Raw genomic sequence first — 20,826 nt, 5'->3', positions numbered from 1 at the left:
CCCAGCTGGCTTGAGCTGCCTGTGAATTCCCAACAGCTGGGGGGATCCCCTTCCAGCCTGAACATTCAATGCTTTCTCCTTGTCACCGTGTCACTCTGAAAGCTTTACAGCTTTCCGGGGTGAACGGATTTTAATTTACCGGTAAACAAGGAATATCCACCCTCTGACAGTCAAACCTCTGTGTGCTGACAGGCACCATCCGCATTTGAAACACTGATTTGCATCTTTTTGTAAATGAGTTTGCTGAGGCTAGGCTTGTGCAGTGTGCTTTCAGTGTGGGAGGAAGCTTTACCTGAATATAAAAATATTTGGTGCAAATGAGTTTCAGAGATGCATGTTGCTCTGCTTACAGAAACCAATTTTAATGTGACCCTTCAGCAGTCACAGCAGGATCTGAAAAATGCTGAAATACAGTATTTTTTAAATAAAAAAATTTCATGGGGTATGTAATCAAAACTTTAAAACTGACCATTTTCTGTCAGGCTCAAGATAGGGTTATTAAAAAAAATAAACCAACCTAAAACCAAACCCTAAAAGAAAAACAAACAAACAAATAAAAAACCCTTGTCCTTAATATCTCTGTTCTAACAAACTTTTGAGACTGCATGTTTTGAGACATCAATAGTTTTCACTAAAATGAATAACAGCAAGTCTGTGGGCTCTGGGTGGTTCTGTTTCCTTGACTCTATTTGCATGCTTATCCAGTCAGGGAAGACAAACAATTGCTCATGACAGGTCTGACCCATCACCACCAAACACCTCAGTTGCAAGGCTGAATGTTAACTACTGCCTGTTTACAGGGAATGCAGCAGCAGTCTCGGGAGCTTGGATCGCTCCAAAGGGTGACAGAGCCCTCGGCAGAAGAGTGGGTGTGAATAAATTCCCACTAAGGAGCTCTTTTTGCTTTGGTCCTGCTGCTAACAGCTGAGCCTTGGGTTGCCATTACACATGTGCTGGGAGCAGGGTAAAGCAAGATCCTTGCTAGACTCCTAGATTTAAAATCGTGCCTCAGACTTTTCTGAGAGTTTTCTGAGATTTCATAAACACCATTCAACCCCACACATCTCCCAGCTCATTTATCTCACGCTCTGTGCCTTGGGGCCTGGCTTGGTACCATGTAAAACACACTGGAGAGACTCTGCACAGCCCTGTCTTTAGTTTATCTTCAGCCACTGACATTTTCACTCTGAAATTCAGCTGCAGCAAGAAACTGTGGTAAAGAGGTCCCGAGTCCAGTTCTGGTATGGATCTCCCTATCCAACATCTGCTCAGGAATCTTGTGTTCAAGAGGCACTAGGAAAAAAACCAATTATGCAGGTCAAGCTTTAGTCCCACATGTCATCACCTGTCTGTCCTTTGTGCTTTGAAGGCTTCCCATTCCCTCCCTGCACCTCCCTTCCTCATCAGGAGCACTGCAAAGGCCTCTTAAAAGTGTGGAAGAAGGAAAAGGAAGGAAGGGACCCTGGCAAACACCGTCATGGCACAGCAACACAAAAAGACCATTCTCCTTTCTTTAGTAGTGAAAAATGCCTTGTAATTCCAAAATTTTTTCACTACAGCAGCTGAGACATCAGTATTGTTTCACTGGGTTTCTCTGCCCAGGGTCCTGACAACATTCAGAAATTTGCCTGGAAGCAATAAACTGAGCCAAAAAAATTGCAGCACAAGTGAAAGGCACAATTGAAAGTCACATCCAAACAGGCAAGGCACAGTGCCAAAGCAGTCAGCAGCTCGGTGGATATTTCAGGCTATTTAATCCTTCCAATATGTGCCAAATATCTACCTGCAAGTCCTCAGCAGGCAGCTTTGCTTCAGTGAGGGGTTCACTCCAAAAGAAGGTAAATGTTGGCGCCTTCCTTTCACTGGAGCTTCTAATAACATCAAGTTAAATAATTGTTTAATACTAATAATTGCAATACAACACAAATAATTGGATCCCTAACAATCCTGTTTTGGGGAGGCTGGAACAGCACGTAGTCCCCCATCCATGAAGCTGAATTACTTTGTGAGGAAGTCGCCTGTGTTTGAGGTCTGCTCCTGGGGGCTGGGGCACGACGGTGGTGATGGCACAGGGGGAAGAGAGGCGGTTTGTCCACATGCCATGAATAAAATTCACTCTCAGGGGAAGGATCCCTCCACAAGGCTTTTGCCTTGGCTGAGCAAGAGGGACCCAGCATTTTGCACGCTCTATTTTCTTTCCAGCCCAGAGCAGGACTTGGGGCACAGATGTCAATCTGAGCTGCTTTTCGCCTTCCTTGCGAATCTTTATCTGCTCCATTGTCCTTCTGCCGGGCAGCTGACCGCAGAGAGGTGCTGGTGCAGAGCACAGCCCGTAAGGACAGAGCTCTCCTTGCGTTCCTCAAGTGCAGCAGCGGCGCAGGGCCGAGCCCTCGGCAGTGCCCCGGGGGAACACGCACCCACCACCCGCAGGCTGCTCACGGTAATACAGAGGAGGATTTGTCTCCCCGTTTTGGTCGCAGCCGCAGGGTTTCGCGGCGATGTTTTCTTCTGATCTCTGCTGCCCTCTGGTGACGCGCAGCCGAGGCAGAGAAAAGCGATCAGAGGAACCAAAGCCTCCGTCTTTTGCAGCAAAATCTCGCTCTCCCCCTCATTAAAACCCCAACATGGGCACAGCTGGTTTGATTCTTACTTGTTCCCAACACAAAACCTTAGGTCATTCGATGAAGGATTTCTTTATAACAGCATCACGAGGAATTCACTGAGAAGTTAATTCATCCTTATTTCCTCACGTCAGATAAATACTGGTTTAATCAATTTACAGACTTCAGTATTAATTAAAAAAAAAAAAAGGTAGGATGAGGGTTAAAGATACTTGAATTTCTCTCTGCATCAGGAGCCGTTCTGAGAAACTTAGCCCTGCCCCATCCACTGCTACTTACAACCCCACATTTAGATCAGGCATCTATTTTTTCCATCAGCAACTCAGAGAAGGGGCTGCCTCTCACAGGCTCTTGCCCAGACTCTGTGCAGAGCTCTGGGGAAAACCCAGGATAGGATATTCTCTAATCTCTGCCTGATGTGTTTTCCGAATAAGTTAAGACAACATCTGCCTTTCTTATAGAAATGAACGCTGTGACAAGCAAGCAGGGATGGACTCAGACTGCTGCATATTCCAACAGGCTTCATTTTCTCCTGAACGCTGTTCCCATCACCTGCTGCAAAACAGATTTTTAAACCACGCACAGACTGCTCTGCCTCTGCTGCATGTGCAGAGACCAGTAGAGAGGAGAGAAACACAAAAACCACTAGCCAGGCTCCTGGCTGAAGAGGCAGACCCGCTTCCAGCCTGCTCCTCCGCTGCCTCTCGGCTGCCTCCTGGACAATCTCCATGGCTCAGCGCTGCTCCGCGGGGCCCAGAGGGAAATGCTTCCCTAAAGCACCCGCCAGAGAGCTGAAAACTGCCAGCAGGCTCTTCCTATGCCACTGCACTTGGTCACGGTAGGGAGGCAATGCAGCCCTATGGATCGCACACCGACCCAGAGATCCAGACCCTTGTTTCTCTGCTCCATCTCTAGGAACGACCGCTCCATTCCTCGATGCTTGAATTTCTGCCTCTGCAAAGGGAGGGCATCATTCCCACTGTAAAGCAGCGTGCGAGCTGTTGGTAACAAGATTTATGATTATTGAGGGGTTATTTAGTGCAGCTTTCAGATCCTGCTCCATTGATTTTGCTTCACAGACTCTGTGGCTCCTGCCGCTATTACCGGTTAACTCACACCGGCCCTCTGGTACCTTCTGGCTGGGGTGTTTCTGGAGGAGGATCCTGGCACTCAGAGCTGCACAGAGAGCCATGATCACCAGGGGATTTACTGTCTAAATTAGAGCTTGAATATAACCTTGTTTCTTTGCGTTAGCCCCTTGGAGCAGGTGCTTGCAACAAGCATAAACCACAACCACCTGTGTCATATTTAACCCATGTGATAATTAAGAGGGTGAAGCAGCTTTCTCTGATAAGCCTTGTGAAAAGTAAGCTGTGAATATAGATCTTAAAGCAGGTTATTCCTCATCAGTCCTGTTGCTTCCATGGCTTAGGACCAGTTCAACACCTCTTGTGAACTCTGCAGTCCCAGGGAAGTGATGGGCTGTGCAGTGGAGGGTTTCTCTGAGCTGATGCATATTTTGATCCATAATGAGTCATTTTAAACAACTGTGCTGCAGGGCAAAGGGAGGTGCCTTGTCCAGGTTATGGTGTTTGGGTTGAGGTGAGGAGTGAGGTTAATAGCAGTTAAATGCACCTTTCGCTTCCAAGACTGTTCCAGGCTGCATTATTTGGATAGCAACAAGCAATTTCCCCCTTCAGTAAAGTCTATACCATTTGGCTCAGTGGGATTAACAACTAATAATTAAAAAAAATAAAATAAAAGAAGCAAGCCAATGTGGCAGAAGCAGACTGCCTGAACATCCTTTGTGTGTGGATGTGTCTGAGCACAGAAGGGACCAAGGGCCTGAGTCACTGAAGGGGAAGGTCTCGGGAAACCCATGTCAACATCAAATCATTCAGCAGCACTTCTGCTTTGTTTAGGCAGTTGTCATTTGGCCTCAGTCACAAAACTAAGTCTCCCTTCAAGTAGCTGAGCTGCCAGTTTGTGGTCCACTATGAAACAGCACAAACTCAGGGTCAGTGCTCCCTGTGCTTTGCCTCCCTGGTCCCCCATATCGGAATTTAACTGGGTAAGTTGGGGGGCAGTGTTGCAGGATTTTCCATTTCCTAATCCTAGCAGAGACAGCAAGCCAGCCCCAAACACATCATCCTACCCTACATTGACTTTTAAACGCAAATCAAAACCCAAACTGGAGGTCAGTGCCCCAAAAGCCACGTTTCCATTCAAACACTTTTGTTTTACTCCAGATCCCATTCAAAAAGCCGTGTTGGACAGACAGTGTCTGCAGACAGGAGACATGAAAATACCTTCTCAGTGTGGGGAGTTTGTGGACATTGGAGCCTCTCTACAGCACCACTGGGCCCTTTGCTGTTCAGGGTGCAAATAATCATTACTGAACTGCACTGACAGATTCGGATTTTCATTTACTTGGAGAGAATGGCCAGTTCTTAATAAGGTAATTAAAGGTGCTCTCTAATAAACCAGCGCAAGACATTTTATATCTCCCAGCTAGTGCTCAATGTAGCTGAAGTTCAGATAAACACACTGACAAAGAAACATCCATTTTACCTAATGTTTATTGACCAGACTTTAAAAGCAGTAGGCTGCTGCAGGAATCCTCCTGAGAGCTCACTGTTGCTGTGCTGCTGGGGGCTGGCTCCACGTTTTGGCTCGCTCTGCTCTGCCGGCATCCGGAGAGCGCCTTCACAGCCTCCCATCTCTCCAGTGAGAGATCAGAGCTTCTCCAGCTTTCTCTTCACAGCCTCCCATCTCTCCAGTGAGAGATCAGAGCTTCTCCAGCTTTCTCTTCACAGCCTCCCATCTCTCCAGTGAGAGATCAGAGCTTCTCCAGCTTTCCACCTTCCGCTTCCATCCCTTACTGCGACAGGGGCTAAGGGCTCAGTGTGAGCCAGCTTGCCTGGAAACGCACAGAAAGGCTCGGCTTATCGCCGCTGAAACAGCGCTCTGCGCTCCTCGTTAGGGTGCTGCACTAATTAATATATCAGAGGGGGCTGTGGGCAGCACACGCTGATTAACTGTGAGCCCGGTGGAGAGGGGCTGGGGGAAGTGTGATACTGAAGCTGGTTTCTTTATTTAACTCCAGATCTTTTTGCCTCCCTTCAGCAGCAGCTTTCTGCCTGCGCTTCTCTAACGCTCTCTGTCACAGCCCCAGGCATCACAACAACTTTGATTTCGTAAAGACAGACACAAATTATATTTGTACTGAATTATTTTTACCCACCGACATCACAGATGTGAAGACAGTACAAGAAGTGAGAGTGTCTTAACAAAACCAACCTGTCACACTCAGCTCCAGCACTTCAAGATGCTTGTGAATAATCTGGAGATTTCAGGTCAACCAAAAGGCTGTTAAATTATATCCACGAGGATCTCTTTCTGAATTTCTGGTGTAGCTGGATGGCAAAAGTGCCGTGGCCTCTCTCCTGCTGTCATTTTTGTTGGAAAACCGTCTCTCAGTTTCTGCTACCTGCTGTCATCCTTCTTTTAGCTTTGCTTTATCCCTCATGCACTGCCTCACCACAACAACTGAAATCTATTTCATCTGCCTTCTTTCACCTCTTTTCTGCATCTCTACGTCTCCAAGCCTGCACCTCATCCTGGCTTCCCCTTCCTGGACAGGCACCATGCTGGTTTTCTCCTCCACTCTAAGAGGTGTTTCTACTACATCACTTCCAGCTCTGTATGCTTCTCCCTCTTGCATCTGCCTCTTCAACCCCATGGAATATCTTCATTTTTTGGCCCTGCTTTTACTAAAACAGGCAATATTCCCACACTGGAGGAAGTGCTCAGCACAGTTCTTGGGCACGGTTTTGAATTGCCATTGCTCACAGAGTCTCCTTCAGTTATCCAAAAGAGAGCTCAGCAGATAAGGTTTCAGCTGCCAGAGAGCAAAAGTCCTCAGGAGGATTCTCTATTTCTGTCAAGAGCTTCTCCATTGCTGCCACCACATACCCAGATCATATATCCTAATATTTTTCCATGGGAAAAGACAAGTCAGCCAGAACCTTGTGACTTTGAAAAAGCAATCACTGATTATCTCACAGTTGCAACCAGGAATGCCTCGAGGAAACTTGTACTTCTGAATGCAGCCAGGGCACACGCAAAGATTTCTTGTTGGCAGGATTAAAATCTGCACTTGTGCTGCCAAAATGCAAATGTCACTGTGGGCCAGCTGAGAGCACACGGCTAGTTCCAACCTTTTAAATAATCCAGATGTGTGATTGATTGGCATTGCTCACTTTGTGTGTTGGGTTTACACCTGCAGTTCAGACCAGCAGGATGCACCTGGAGCTTGTGTCAACACCAACCTACACATGTTTAGCAGGGGCTGATGGCACACAGGAGGAAGCTGGTTTGACAATTGCCACCACGTGGTATTCCTGAAAAGTCAAGTACCACATACTGCACTTCCTTTGGGGAGTTTAAAATCTCTGATCCTTACAGCTCCACAGAGCCTTGGGAGCTGGGGAAGGGAAAGCACAGAGCGCAGAAAAACCACCCATCACTGCTTTTGTAAGGTGCTCCATGCAGTTTGGCCTGCAGCTCTTCTTTCCTAGCTCTGGGTTTGACCATGCTCTGCAGACAAGAGGAAGCACAATGCTCCAAGGCCAGAAAATCAGCACAAAGTGAAATGATCGTGGCTTCGTGCTTCCAAGGAAGCTCAAGACTCCCACCTTTGTAAGGGTGGTGGCTCCTAAAGGTCTGTGCTCTGTGGGACCAGACCAGCTCCATCACAGGGCTCAAAGCTGGTTAGATTTGGCCCCTCCTGCTCTCACTTGCTGCAATTGCCAAGATCTGTCTCCATTTTGTGCCAGCACTGGAGGACGAGGACACACAGCTTTGGGAACTCAAGTCACCCCTGTGGCCAGCACGGTGCAGGCGAGAGGCTGGAGTGGGTGGCAGCGTGGCAAACCACACACAAGGACTTGGTGAGCTGTGACAGCACAGTAACTTCAGCTGGAAATTGCAGCATTGCCTTCCAGTGGAAGGAGATCTGCCATGAGCATTTGCCAGAGCCCTGGATCTCTGCTCTTCTGCACTAACACCTGCTCCAGCGAGTGCAGTAAAGTCAATGTTACCACAGAGGAAGGTGCATCTTTGCAATCACCCCCATATGCCTGAGCTTCACCTCCCTTTAAGGGAAGGTGTGATCCCAAGGGTGACAAGGATAACAGACATCTCAAAACTGCCTGGGTTGGATCAGGCTCTGTTTGCTCAACTACATACCTTGAAAATGTACTAAGAAAATCCCTTCTCGAGATTGGCTGCAAACTGCCATATACATAATCTCCATTTACATATGCGTATAAAAGCTTAATATATATATAAACTATATTTACATACAAACATATGTTAAAGCCTTTGGTAGGGTTGAATGATCCCTACAGGCTGAGCTATTTGAATTTCTCAGGCAAAGACTTAGGCTGCACTAGGGATGTTCAGCTTATGATATTTATATGAAAAAATAATCATTCTTTTCAATAGTTGAAATTCTTAAGGCCTTAATCAGGTTAGAGGGATTTAGAAGTTAGATCAATATCTCATCACACGGAATATAGAACTGGCTTCTTTCTAACTGCCTACAATAATGATTTGAAAAGGAAAGAAAATCCTACCATTTTAGCAGACTTCTCCAAGTCCACACAAGGCACACTCTGGCAGCTGTGTGCCATCCTTCTGGTTTCCAAGGGCTCTGTGGCATTCCAAGGCATTACTGCAGAAAACAGATGTATTTTTATGGTAATCGTTTTAACACCTTTGACATTGTTTTGTAACTACCTTGGATCCCAGTATGCTTCACAAAGCTGCAGAGAGAGGTGAGGGCTGACGAATCTAAATTTAAGGAGCAGGAAACCTGACTCACTGCTGGCACTGCCACCGGCTCCCTGCAGGAATGGGTAAATCACCCAGGGTGTCTGTGCAGCACCTCAGCCTCCCCCAGGAGCTCTTGTCCTCTCAGCCGTCAGCTTCAGGAGACATTTCCAGGGGGCAGGTGAGGATGAGAAAGCTGGTAGCATTCCTGAATGTCTCCATCACCTGCTGCAGTGTGTCCTCACCCACCTTCCATTGCCACACAAGGAACTGTCATCTTTTGGTCAGGCTGACAAAAGATCAGTGTGACAATGTTGTGTGGGCAGGCCAAACCTAAACTTGGTGCTTTGCTTTAGGCAGTCAGTTCTAAATAATAGTGAAAACTAACCCTTCAAAACAAGCAAATAGCCTTTTCAAGCACAATTAAAAATCTGGGAGTATTCTTAATTTCGGCACCACGTATTCTGCATTTCTAATGGTAAACTAGGAAAGGGGAGAGTATATAGAGACACCTAGGTTTTGATAAAAAGTCGTATTTAATTTTCAGAGAACCGGGTGTTTGTTTAGTAACCTCTGAAAACGCACTGCTATTGAAAATGGAAACATTTGAATGATCATTTTTAAAAGACCATGAAAAATCTAGAGATGCCTTTCCTCTGTCCCTGCCCTCAGCTGGGACAGTCCCTGACTGCCTGGGAGAGTTGTGGAGCATCACCCTACAAGCAGGCACATAGCCTCTGGGTCATTGTATGTCCCAGTGGCAGTGTTTGTATCTGACAAATTCCATGAGATCCACATGTCATGGTGATCCTTTTCTACGCTAAGAGCAATAATCAGAGAAGCCTTTCTGGAGGGAGGAAACTGGTGGTGAGGGAAGGATAACATCTGCAAGGTGACGTTGCTGTTCTAGGATTTCTGCACTGTGACTTCTGCCACATCCAGAGCCAGCAGGGCTCCTTGGAGACAGACTCCTCCAAAGCCATCTGCCTGTGAGGGTGATACACCTCACACACCTCAGAGGGAACAAACAGAAATCCACCACAGCTCCCCTGCCCCCCTGGCTGACAACCCAGGGCCAATAAAGGCTAAGCCCAGCCAAGGAATTAAATATCATGCTGGAAGGCCAAAGCTCTCACTCCCCTGAAACAGAAGGTAAATATCTCTAGTATTTACAGTACCAAAGTTATATTGGAGAATGCTCCCACAGAGACACTGATTCAAAGGAAAATGTTGTCAGGGTTTTGGCTGGCACGTGGATTTAGTCCCAGCTGCAAAGCCATGAGAACAGGAGGGCCTGGGACAGCCAGGTTCATACAGCCCCCTGGCTGAGGAGCTGCAGAACATTAGGAAGAGCTGGAGGGGAAAATAAAAGAGAAGGACAAAAAAAAAAAAAAAAGCGCAAATTCCATCTTGTCATTAATATATTAAAGAAAAAAACCCCAAACAAACAAAAGCCAAACTAAAACAAACAAACAGAGCCCCCAAAAAACACTCAACCACCATTTTGTCCTTAGTAAAACAAGACCAGGTTATACTTTGGGGGTGCATCCTTGCTCCATCAACTCCACCCCTCTCCTGCTGCCAAATCCTTGACATACTGGAATAGCCCCGAGGCATGGGGCCTTGCCACCCCAGTACAGGGATTTCCTTGGGAACATCAGTTTTGCTCCACAAACAGGGGGATGGCTAGTTTGGATTCACACTTCTTGCTGTCAGTAATCCAGGTCTGTCCCACGGCTTGGCTGAACATTGGACATGGAAGCAGGAATAATCTGAGGCTGAAATGATGCTGCTGGTAACAGAGAGAAAAGCAATGATTTTGCCCTCACTAGCTACATCCTCAGTCCTCTGCTACCCTGATTTGCTGTAGCTCCAGGCCCTGTGATGGTTTAAACCCCTGTGGGCTACAATGGAGCTGCAGGCACTGAGCATCAGATCAGTTTTTCCCAGAGTGCTCCTGACTCAGTCTCAAGATGCAGCACCAGGCAGACAGAAGCTGCCTTGCCCAGCATTGCGAGCTGCCTTCCCTAGGAACCTTCTCCTAAATGACGCAATTCCTGAATCTCTTCAAATTATCAAACTTCAGGAGGAAAGCGAGAAAGAAATGCCTTGTGGGATTCATTTTGTTTCTGGGGAAATCAAAGGCAGCGAGGCACCAACAAGACAAATCCCCTTCGTGTTAGCACAGAACTCTGCTCCGCACGCAGAGTCCTTCCCACAGCACAGCTCATCCCCGGTGACTCGGGAGCAGCTGAGGTTGTGCCGCCTGTCCTGAGACAGCTCCCTTCCACGCACAAAGCATCCTGCCCTCCCCAGTGCCACAGCAGTTTCTTTCACCCCTTAGAATGTAGCTGAATGTTTTCAGCTGCCTGTTTCACGGCAGTTCTCCAAAATCCTGTCTGCAGATCTCGACAGCTCCATCCTCCTCTAGGGTAGGGACTGCCTGCTGTTGCCAGCACTGTATCTGCACTGTTTCTGGGTTTCAGCCCTGGAAGAGGCACAGGACAGTCTGAACCCAGGGGAGTTCTCCCACCAAACACTGGGAGCAACAGCCACAGAGTCTGTTTGTATCCCCAGTGCTGGAACAGAGTGCAATCTCTTCTCCATCCTCTTTTGCCCTGGAATGCTGGCTGCAGGAGTAGGGCTGCAAGGGTGGTGGTGAAGTAGCATGGCAGGGGGAGGTCCTCAGGGCAGTCACCAGAATAGCCTTCCCATCAATGTGAGCAGAGAAAGAAAGGGAAAATACCTTTTTTCATTCTGATGTACAAACAAAGCCTTCCTAGATTTAGAGCTTCTTGACCCATTTCGCTCCTTGGACCCACTCCAGAGCTTTCAGCCTGTCTTTGAGAGTTGGAATTCAGCTCAGCCCACCTCCAATAGCCCTCATTTTTGATGGCTTCTAATCATGTCCCAGCTACCAGTTCATCCTACACTGGGTGGAAAGCAGTGGATCCCTTGACATATACACACACACTCCACCCCCAGCTCTGCCTTCCCCTTCTGCTACTCAGCACATCTGGTCAGCAAAGGAACCCTTTGAGTTTCCCTACTTGGTGTGGAAGAACTTGATTTGTGTCTCATTTTTCTGCAGAACTGAGCGTAGGTGCTTTCTCATTGCCATCCACCCCCTCAGCCTTCCCAAGGGGATATTCCTGTCCCCTGAGCCTGCTCTGTGCAGTGAGCCCTCAGACACCAGCAGCAGCCTGAGCATTTGTCATTAATAACATGATTTCCTGGGGATTGGAGAGGGAAGGTAACCCAGAGCACCATATGAATAAACACAGCTCTGAAACGATGAATCAGAAAAGCAGGCACTCATTAAACATCTCAGTTCCTGCTCTAACAGCCTCCTTTAAATCAAAAAACAGCTCTTAGAAACTATACCTGGCCTTCCTGTCCATCCATAGAGAGCCAAGGAGCCTACAAGTACTGACCAGGGCTAGATTTAGAAAAATGGAAGAATTTGTCTTAAAAGCCACCCCTTTTATGGTCTTCAGTTGTATTTCAGTCTACAGTATTTTGGCCCAGAGCTGTCTGACCACCAAGACTTGCAACAGTCTCTGAACCTGACCTCCCTTCCCTAGACTGAATATATGCCTCAGGCAGATAGAGATGCTGAGGAGACAGAAGCTGCAGCAAAACCAGAAATGTTGCACTGCTTGAAAAAAATTCAACTTCCAATAACTCACCAAAAGCAGCTAGATCACCACTAAAACCATTCATTTCCCTCGCTCTTCCCTAAGTATCAGTGAATAGCTGCATTTGATGTTTTGTAGTTGCTCCCAGCCTGAAAGCCCACTTTGCAAATTCCAACCCAGAGAGAATTTCCACTGCTGAGTAACGAACCCTGAAATTGGACAGCAGGACTTGTGACTGTGATAGAAACAATGGCACTGCCTCGACTCAAAGGGAACAGGACCAGAGCTCATAAATACCTTCAAGGTGACAGTACATGAGAAAGCTGGAAATTATTCATCACTTTAGCAGAGCTGGAGACAGAACATTCACTTGCAGGTAGTAATGAAGGAAAATACCTTCCCTTGTGGGAAGTTTTTTGGCAGGAAAGCTGTAAAGAGCTCAACAATGTGAAAAACTCATTGGAGAGAAAGAAACTCTGCCTGGCTCAAGCACAGTCTACATTCCCTGGGCCTGTTTCCCCTCACTCAGCTGATATACAGGATGGCCATAAGTAATGAGGTCAGATCCCTTGTGGCCACACCAGAGCTCAGACTTATAACCCAGCAAAGCTAAATTAGAAAAGAGGGCCACGAGCTGCCCAAACCTCTTCACAAATGCCATTAACTTTGTTCAGCTTCTGACTAAAGGTATCAATACCTGTGACCAGTAGAAGTTTGTTTTTTCTCCTCCATGCAGAGCAGCAAAAACGCATCTCTAGCCATTTCCAGCACATGAAGAAACTGGAGGGGCGGGAGACTGAATGGCTGCTGCTAATTTATTACAGTCAAGTGAACAGCATCCCAATCTGCCATTGCATTTGCAGGCTGCTGGAAGAACAGGAGAATAAAGGAGAGTTATCAGACATTTCCTTGGTGAGCTCTGCACCACCTCCCTGCTGCTGTCAAACATTCTGACCTATGCAAACCTTCCTCAGCCCACAAACGTGTGACCCACTCATGTTGTGAAGCGCTGGCACCTCCCTGCCTCTGGGAAAACACTGGAAAAGATCACATTCCCTTTTTGTGACTTAACAGGTTCCTTCTATTTCTTTGCAGCTTCTTCAGTTTGCAGCTGCAACAACAGCCTTCAGCAGCAGCACAGCAGCCTCCGGGCCCAGTTCAAATCTCTGATTTCCTTCAGAATTTTCCACAGCAATGCTTCCCGCTGTCAGTTTGTGTCTGCATCCCCATCAGGATGCACTGGGCAGGAGAGAACGGCTGGGACAATATTTCCAGCCGCCCTTGGCTTCCTAAGGAGCTCTGAGACTGCTTATTTCAGTGCTGCTTCAATGTTTCTCTCCTGTTTGAGAGTCTCAATACATGATGCTCTACTTTGGGTAATTAATTTTTAAAGAAGCTGTGTATATTAATGCAAATTCTATTAGCGATGCCTCTTGGCAGCCTGGGTATTAAATACAATGCCAGTAGCATGACAACACTTGACAGTCTCCACAGTGGTAAATTACATATATTATTATTTTATGCCACTTTTTATGCTTTTAAGACACATCCTTAAAATAAACTGGAATTGTTAGTATGCTTGTACTAAAGCACAAAAATATTCCTTCTTAATTTAGCCAAGCGTATGTTCCTATTAGAGCTGGAGATGCCAGATAAGAGCTGGCACACACCATGTGTGGTGTGAAGTGGTGGAGCTGTGTTGCCTTCTGAGGGACTGAAGAGGCTGATACCAATGAAGGCTCTGACTTGCGGTTCCTTTGGAGCCATAACGTGATATTCCACACTGGATGATTACCATCAAGGGACAATCACAGCAAGCCCAACTGCTCTGCAAACTGTTTTGGTGATGGAAATTCATAGATCCCTGCTGGTGTGCTGGCCACTAGAGAGGGACAGAGGAAGATGCTTTGCAAGTGCAAATCCCTGCTTGGAAGAGTTTATAATGCAGAGTGCAGTGGCAGCACTGTCTGTGTTGGATTCAGCCTTTCCACGAGGAAGGAGAAAAATCTGCTGACAGGTTATATTCCATAGCAAATAAATTGTGCTGACTGCTCACAACTGAGCAGGAGTTTGCCACAGGAAGGGCACTGTGCAGGATACAAGCAAAGCTGGGTCTTGCACAGCACAAGGTATGATGGAGAGAAGAGAGAACTAACCAGGCCACCACGTGCCTGACACTTCACTGCTCTACTAGTCCATGAAGCAAAATAAAGCTAATCAGAAGCCCCAAGTGGGTGCTAAATGCAATGCCACAAAACAGGACAGATGGATTTCTGGTTCTTTCCCCCCCCCCCCCACTTTTTTTTTTTTTTTTTCCCCAAAAGCAGCACACAGAAGACATGGAAGCAGTTAAGCTCTCAAAAGCTGGGATGCAGCAGAAGCAAGACTGCACAAATAACCTGAACTCAACATTATAACGAAACCTGGAGCTGACCAGTTGCACTCTGATCTTGTTCACAGCTTCACTTCACTGTGCAGGAGGGGTAACATGGCAGGAGCTGAAGTTCTGCTCCAGAAAATACTGTTTTCCTTCTCCTACCTTTGGCTCCATAACCTCAGCATCCTTCAAATGCAAGGGACACATCCACTGATAAGGTCAGGCTGCTCTCTGCCCCCAAGGTATTTACTGCTGCTCGGCTGAGTTCACCTGGCTAGCTGCACAGAAGGGAAAAGGTGCTGGCTGACAGAACCCAGTCAAAAGGCACCAAGAGCCCTCATGGAAAGGATCTGTGATGGGATAGCATTTTGCCTGTGTCAGGAGCCAGCAAGGCAAAATAGGTCAGATGGGTTTTGTGGCCAAGTCGTGCTACAGATGGGACCTTGTGAAGATGTTGCTGCCTGCAGACATTTTGGGCTCTGCACGTGGTGCTTTTGTTTCCCTCTGCAGTGCGTCAGCTGGGACAAGGCACGTCTGCAAACACCAGGATGCACCGGTCAGTGCACGCACACTGTGCCCCCATGGGGGTAGCTGATCTTGCAGCAGGGAGGCTGCTGGGAATGGCCACTTCTGTCCACCCTCACCTGCACATTCTCCAGCCCCTGCCTCACTGAGAAAGTAAAACAAAACACACGCTTTGATATGGAATTAGGCAGCAGCACCAATGTCCTTCTTCACTGATGACTACCAGAAGATGAGCACCAAGAGGCCTTGTCACTGCCTGCTGGAAAACATCATTGGAAAATCCCAGTACTCCTTAAAGTCCGCCAGTGCCTCCTCTTGTGTGGGCCGTGAAAGAGGCACTGAACATCTCTTGGAGTAAACCTAACACAGCACCACCAGTGCTCCAGTGATGCTGGGAGAGCCCCATGGGCTCAGGCAGCTGCTTGTAGTCCCCTTAAAGAAGGGTCTTTTCAGATTCTTATTTCCATCAACGGAAGGCTCAAAGCAGCTTGGAGGTAGTGGTCACTAAAGGAAAGGATGAGGAGGGTGCAAGGGAGCACTTAGGGCTTGGGCATGGTTCTTTAAGCCTCAGATCCCAATTCTTTAAATGAGATATTTTGTTCAAGGTCAAAAGCCTTGTTCAACCCCAGACAGCTTTCCTCACATCCTTCCTCACCCGTGCCTTCATTCCTCCAGAAAACAGACGGAAAGGAGCAGGGAAAAAAAAAGCATTGGCACAGCTCTGCCTTGGACTACCATATGGTCCTCTGAATCGCCTCTTGTCCTCTGAATAACCAGTTTCTGCTCTCTCCACTCTCTCACAAGCAGATGCAAACATCCATGCTTTCCTCAGCCATATCACCTGATGTTTGAAAAGCCAGCCCCTGGCCCTTCCCTCACCCCGCTGGCACAGACCACATTTCTCTTCCCCACTCACTGAGATTTGGTTGGTGGTGACGAGAGACTTTGGCAAAACATCCTATTCCAAAGCACACGGCACCATATGAGAGATCAGTGGCAATCATCCCATCCATAATGTCAGAATCTAAAGAGAGATTTAATCCTATGATATTCAAAGACTTCACAAGAACAAGTCTCCTTTTTTTTTTAATGCGACTGGGATTTCCTGTGACAGAAATAACGATCTTCAAATTATCCTTTCCTGTTGAAAGGAAAGTTTTGCCATACAAAACATAGAGCAAGGCCTCAAAGCAGTTCTCATCTCCTAGGAACAAAAGGTCAACACAAGAAAAAGTGCAGGAAGCAGAAATTGCACATTGCAAGGATCAAATATAGGTCAGCTCGGGCCTGCTTTGAATTTTTTTTTTCCTCTGCACTGAACAAAGAGGTTAATTCCACCCCAGGCCAGACCACTCTGGGAGGGAGAGTGGGTCTCCTCCACCTCTCAGCTCCTCCCTAGGCTGCAGTTCAAGCCAGTCCCAAGAATCAGGAGTGTAACAGAAATGTTTATAAGATTATGGGAGTCTTGCTGGAATTTTTATAGGAGGCAGAGTAGGTTTGTTCTCAATGATAGTAGTGCCATTCTCATATATTAACTGGAGCTAACTGGGACACCAGAGCTCTGGTTAAAATTCACACGTTATCCTGCAGGTATCAATTCCCCCTGCAAAGCCAGCTCTAACCTCAGTGCACTGAACTGGCCTTCTGCAGACTTTGCCCCATCCCTGCAATGAAACGAGCTTTTGGCACTGCAGCGAAGGACCCCAGGGACTCACTGAAGGCAACTTCTGCTCGTCCATACAGAGAGAGATAAGGCTTTAGCAGCTGCAGTCAGGAACACTTGCCAACAGCCCATCCACAAGCCCCATGAAGCAGGGGAGAAGCTTTCACCAGCACTGAAGACAGCCAGTGTCAACTCTGATTTGCTAAAAAGCAGGTGAGCCTTGAAGCCTCAACAGTGGTGTATGGGGAGAGTAGTCAAGAGGGCTGAGCCAATCATCCACTTTGTGAAACCACCTTGTACAAAGAGCATAGCAAACCACAGCTCCAACGGTGCAGAAGCAATTTGTTCTCTCACAAAAGGCAGGAGGGAAAACAAAAACCAACAGGGGGAGGGAAAGAACAGAAGACTTCAACAAGCTCAGCTTAAAATCCAAAGAGAATTATAGGAAACTCTCTATAAACGAAAGCAAAGGAAAACGCATTCCTGGATGCCAGACGTGACTTCATGGCAGGGAGACTTGTGATTTTCCAAGACGGAAAGGATTTTACCTTGGCAGGACAGATCTAAGGACAAAGCAATCCAACTTTTTGTGATAGCTCACCCTGCCATTGGTTCCACCCTGCAGGTGCCCAACACCCTCTCTGCAGTTAACCTTGGTGCCAGTCACTCCAGGGGGATGAGTCTGTTCCTACCAAACCACAGGTGGGAAAGTCTCCACACACCTTGTTCATCACCAGAGATGACAAAAGGGGCAGAGGGAGGAGGCAACTTCCTCTTCAGATCAAAACCTGAGTGTGTAAAGGCAGAACTTCCTCCGTGGAACGATCACATTCGGAACACGACTCCCATAAAACAGAGTTCCATTTGGGTATCACCAAGTTGTACCCCAAGGTACCATGCCCTAACCTTTCATGCACCTCAGAAGGTTGTGTTGGCACCTGCCTGCCACAGCCCCCAGCCATCCTGCAAGGCCTTTCCCCGCTCCTCTTGCACTCTCTGTGGCACACAAACACGGGGGCTGCAGCAGAACCCCAACACTCAAAGTGCTGATGGACAGAGAGGGAAAACCCCTCCTCCAGCTGCTTTGAATTTATTGCACCAAGGAAGACGAGGCAACTTTCCTCATTCTGCCAGTGCCCTCTGTGCTCAAACCTCACTGAGCCTTCCCGGGTGTCTGTCAGCAGACAAGGAAATTTTTCTTGAAGTGCAGCTTACAGATTGCTGCACAAAAATAGTTTATTTGCTTACAGTGCCCGGGATGCAGCATTAGGGATGCTCTCAAGTCACTCCAAGCATAGTATGACTACAATACAAGCTACTGGAGCAGAAAGCCTGGAAGGGGGAAGGGAGGCCAAGGAAAAGAAAAATATTTTTTCAGGCTGTCTTGAATGCTATAAGCTTTGCTTTTTTGGTTTTGGTTTTTTGCTTTGGTTTTTTTTCCTTGCCTAATGTGACACAGAAAGCTGCTTGGCAGACCAGAGAAACAAACAATTCCTATATGGCCCACTTTAATGAAGTATTGATTAAGGCAAAATTAAAACTGCATTTGTAAAGCCCAAATAATAAATGCTGCATTGCATTTATAGCACAAACCTCAAGCTCAAAGATCTTTCATGGATGTCTTAGTCACTTGCAAAATGGCTTTTGAGGAAGGTTCTAGACGCTATGTGAAGCCCCAGATCATCACGAATTAGGGCTGCCTACAAGGTAAAATTATGCTCATCAACTGAGTCAGCACTGGAACAAGTTTAGCAATAACAACACTTGATAGACAATAACAAGACAAATTTAAGGTACTGCAAAAAGTTTATTACAATGTAGATGTTCTGTGCAATGGCTGTCACTAGAAAAATTACTACAGTACGTAGCTAATAGCTAATTTTCAAAAACGTTTTGCAGCAACTTTGAGCATTCAAATAAAAAGGGGGTGTTGTGAAAGTGAAAGCATTTTAAGCCAAATTTTGCTCTTAGATCTGCTGTTATTGCAACTCCTAATGAGATTTCATCTTATAGCCAAGACTGAGAACAGTAACATGCAATTATTTGTTTGTTTGGTTTTTTTTTTTACTGAAATAATGTTGCTTCAGAGCTTGGTGAAGGAGTCTAGTTATTTAAAGGTTCTAGAATTTTTAATTTATTTTTTTTACACCTATATATTTGCAGCAGCTAGGCTTTCATGAAATAAAACTGAGGTTAAATTGAGCAGTACCTCTTTCCCTAAGTGACCCCCTGCATCACTTCCTCCCCCACTTGCCATTCAGCTCCTTTCTCCAAAGCTGCTCCATGCTTTGGTAGTATTTTAATCCAAGTTTAGCCATATCCTGTGTGGCCACTGACAATCAGTTCCCCAGACTTCTCCTGGCAGAGCTAAATACATTTGTGCTATAGGAAAAAACAACACCATATGGCAGTTGTTTGATCTCTAAGCAGAAGCTGTTTTTTTGAAAGCTGATGAGCTCCACCTGTCTAGAAAGTTTCATTTCCCTCACAGACACTGCAAAAAACTTCCTTGCACACTGCACATGTCCCCAGCATCCAGGATAAAGAAACTTTAGAGAACTCTTTTGGACTGTCTAGATTAGGAGTAATACCTGACAATCTGCAGTGTCACTATTGTCTTCAGAGATGACCAGAGACTGGATTTTCCCCACCAGGGACACTGCCAATCTTTGATACTCTGACATTGGCAGCTGATGGGAATTCCCTGTGCATTTCCTGGGGTGATGAGCCCAGCTGCAGCCCCTACATTTGCACATAACCTCAGGTACATGTATGCAGTTACATAAGGCTGACACACCACGTCATCAGCCTGCCTTGAAGAGCCTCTGACATTATCTTGGATTAATTCCGCAGGCCAGTAATTCTTCAATGTATCTGTGACATTTATATCTACTCTCAAAGCACTTCAGGACATAAAATGGGTTCAGCCTTTCATGGGACACAAAGTCTTCACTCTGACCTGCAACTGATGCCGATTAGAGAGCAACAAATACCTAGTTTGGCACATTCCATTGTGCCATGATGTGGCCTGGATGCATCCATAGGTAAAAAAAAACCCCACAAAAACAACAAACCAACAAAAACCAAAAACAAACAAACAAACCCAAAAAAACCCAACAACAACAACAACAACAACAACAAAAAAGCCCCCCAAAGCCCTAGGAAAGAGGTATGAAGAAGGGGAGAATAAGCATCATCTCCCCATGCAAGATGCTGGCTCTGCTTTCTTTCTTCATGCTGTGAAACTATTTGCTAAAGGAAATAATTTCACTCCACTTCCTTCGTGAAATTACTCTATAAGTGCTGATTCTCCATCTGGTGCACAGCTCCAGATTTTGAAAGATATTTAGGGATCTAGCTCCCAATTTCAAAGAGATGTCTAACATGTTTTAAAAATCAAATTTCTATCTTTACACGCAACAATACACAAGTGTAACCCTTAATTTTTAAGCTGGGGGAAACGAATTGTAAGAGGAGAGTGAATTAAGAAAACCACACTTGACCTTGAAGCAAGATGCAAACTTTGATGTGAAAAGAAGGTTATGGACCACATCTGGGTCTCACACACAACAAAACCAACCATGTGCTACACCAAAGAGTTGACTGGTTCGCAACAGTCTCTCGAGTGCGAAAATAAAAGTTAAACTTTCTTCACATCACACACACTTCAGTAAAGGGCTCACTTTACACTCACTTACCACTAACATCTGACTCCCAGGGCGCTTGGCAGGGAGCCCTGCATGAGGTGCCCGCTCCCACACCGTCTCACCAATGCCTGCTCCACGGAGGGGAAATGGAAAAGAGCCTTGCTTAGGAGTTTTGTTCCTGTAGGGAGCTGCCTCTCCAAGCTCCAGGGAGCCAGCCATCACACTTGGGGGTCAGACACAGCACCACCAGGCAGGGCAGAAAGCAGCATTCTGATCCTCAACATGGCTCCTACACATCCACCAGCCAACCCCACCCACCCCACATCCACTTCAGCCCCCTGACACATCTGCATGCCACAGACAAGGAAGATTCCTTCACAATAAGAGTTCCCTTGATAAGCCTGAGCTGCTGGCTGCTTGCACATTTTCTCCTTGTTGGTAACTTGAAAACTTTGCTAATAATTTTTCCAGACTGTTAATTCTTAACTAGGCTTTTTTTATATATATCCATACACTCATA

General features: G+C 46.5%; 1 long non-coding RNA gene across 2 annotated transcripts in view; it reads right to left on the bottom strand.

Annotated features, from left to right (window-relative positions):
- Positions 1-5,435: 5,435 nt before the first annotated feature.
- LOC136358514 (uncharacterized) overlaps positions 5,436-20,826 on the bottom strand; it is a 29,884-nt gene continuing 14,493 nt past the window's right edge. Inside the window, exons 3-4 of one of the 2 annotated variants that reach the window (XR_010743137.1) lie at positions 8,261-8,358; positions 5,436-7,024 (exon numbers count right to left, since the gene is read on the bottom strand). This is a non-coding gene — a long non-coding RNA (uncharacterized lncRNA). The remainder of the gene's footprint in view (positions 7,025-8,260; positions 8,359-20,826) is intronic. The other variant, XR_010743138.1, reaches the window with a different exon arrangement.

Source organism: Sylvia atricapilla, chromosome 3, assembly GCF_009819655.1.
Source record: "Sylvia atricapilla isolate bSylAtr1 chromosome 3, bSylAtr1.pri, whole genome shotgun sequence".
Classification (NCBI taxonomy): Eukaryota; Metazoa; Chordata; class Aves; order Passeriformes; family Sylviidae; genus Sylvia; species Sylvia atricapilla.
The sequence above is the reverse complement of the archived record's forward strand: the minus strand, read 5'-3'. Positions and strand labels throughout refer to the sequence as shown.